A 2,530-nucleotide genomic window follows, 5' to 3' on the forward strand; every position below is an offset into this window, starting at 1 on the left:
GGTGGAGGGACAGCGCAGGAGGGGAAGACCCTCTATGAGATGGATTGATTCGGTGACTGGGGTAATTGGGATGGGTGTGTCAGAGGCGGTGCAGTTGGCGCAGGATAGAGCAGGGTTTAGAGCTGTTGTTCATAGGGTCGCTATGAGTCGGAAACGACTCGATGGCACATAACAACAACAACATAATCATTCATATGTATTATGTTTTTACATACATTCTTGTGTTTTATACAATCATGTATGTACACTATGTTCCATTCATGTGCTTCATGTTTGATATAATAATTCATATTTTATATAACTAGTTCTTGGTATATGGCTATTCAATAATCGGGGCTAACTCTGAGAAGAATGGTAATCGTAGAGCACTTGATTGTGCTTATGCAAAATCTATACTTGGACAAAGAGGCAGTCATCAGAGCAGAGCAAGGAAACACTACATGGTTAAAGATCAGGAAGGCTGTACATCAGGGAAGTGTCCTATCTCAATACCTTTTCAACCTATATACAGAACAGATAATCTAGGAGACTGGGATCTAGGGGGAAGAGTGTGGCATTCGAAGTGGAGGAAGATTCATTAGCAACCTGCATTATGTAGATGGCACAATCCTGCTTGCTGAAACTGAGGAGGACCTGAAGCACTTATGCAGAAGGTCAAGGACTGCAGCCTTCAATATGGATTTAAGCTCAACATCAAGAAAGCAAATATCCTAACCATGGGGCCAATTAGCAACATCATGATGGACTGTGAAGAGATTGATTACAGCCTTAGTTTGCTAGCTCCACAATCAACACTTTTGGCACCAGCAGCCAGAAAATGAAAAAGATAAATTGCATTGGGAAAATTTGCTGTCAGGGACATTGTCAGAGTCCTGAAGAGCAATTATGTCAGTCTGGAGACTAAGGTGAGCCTAATCTAGACTTTCACAATTACATGCTATGCATCAGAAAGCTGACTAGGAATGATAGAATGGAAACTGATGTCTTTGATCTGTGGTGTTGGAGAATAGTATTTAATATACCACAGGCTGCTAATTGAACAGATTTGTCCTAGAGAGGGTGAAAGCATGCTACTCCTTGGAGGCAATGATTCTGAAGCTCTGTCTAACATACTTTGGGAAGAGATCAGTTCTTTGAGTGAAATATTATACTCGGGAGGGTGAAGGGACAGTGCAGGAGGGAAAGACCTTCAATGAGATCAAATGACTCAGTGAATCTAGTAATGGTGGTTATGTGTGTGGCAGACAGTAAGATTGGCTCATGATAGAGCAGAGTTCAGAACTGTTGTATATAGGGTCACTATGAATCACAAGTGACTCAACAGCACATAACAACTACAACAACAATATGGCTATTATCAACTGTCTTTTCAAATCCCCAATGAGTCTTTCCCATCTCCCCTCCATCCACTAACTTCTGCTATCCCAGTGATTTCTCCCCCTTTTCCTTTTTCTGACCTCCTTCTCTGTTTCTTTTTCTCTTTTTGAACATTTGTACATATCTTGCTTAGATATCTTCTCCTATTTTCAAAATAGTATCCTTATCCAATATTTATCCTTATGTGAATAAGATATTACACTCAGCATAATGCTCTCTACTCTCTCTCAAGTTATAAAAATTTCCCCAAATTATTGTTCTTTGATATTTTATAGTATATCATTGTATGAATATATTCTAATTCCTCAAACCCTTCATTTGTTAGTGGAAATTTGAACTGTTCTTCTATTCTTGCTTTTGTGAATAACTCTGCTATGAATATAGATGTACATATTCCCATATGTATGTCAGCTCTGATTTCCTTGGAGTATATTCCTGGCAATGGAATAGTTGGATCATATGGGATGTCTACATTCAGCTTTTTGAGGAAATACCAAACTGCCTTTGAGAATGATTGTACCCTTTACCATCTCGCCTGTAGTGCATGAGAATTCCATTCTCTTCTCATCCTTTCTCACATTTCTTGCTTCCTATCTTATTAAACTTTGCTACATATGCTAGAAGGGGTCGTGGTACTATGGATGTTGTAGCTGATGTTAGATGGATCTTAGCTGAAAGCAGGAAATACCAGAAGAATGCCTATCTGTGTTTCATTGATTATGCAAATGCATTTGACTGTGTGGATCATTAAAAAATTGCGGCTGACTCTGAGAAGAATGGAAATCCCAGAACATTTAATTGTGCTAATGCGAAACCTATACTTGGACCAAGAGGCAGTTGTCAGAACAGATCAGGGAAACACTGCAAGGTTCAAAATTCGGAAGAGTGTACGCCAGGGATGTTTTCTGTCTCCATACCTTTTCAACCGGTATGCAGAGCAGATTATCTGGGAGGCTGGGCTCTATGAGGAGAAGCGTGGCATCAGGATTGGTGGAAGATCCAGTAACAATCTGCGTTATGCAGATGATACAACCCTGCTTGCTGAAACTGAGGAGGACCTCATGCACTTGCTGCAGAGCGTCAAGGATTGCAGCCTTCAGTATGGACTGAGGCTCAATGTCAAGAAGACAAAGATTCTCACCACTGGACCAAT

Source organism: Elephantulus edwardii, unplaced genomic scaffold (assembly GCF_000299155.1).
Source record: "Elephantulus edwardii isolate Elephantulus edwardi_28Jun2011 unplaced genomic scaffold, EleEdw1.0 scaffold00133, whole genome shotgun sequence".
Classification (NCBI taxonomy): domain Eukaryota; kingdom Metazoa; phylum Chordata; class Mammalia; order Macroscelidea; family Macroscelididae; genus Elephantulus; species Elephantulus edwardii.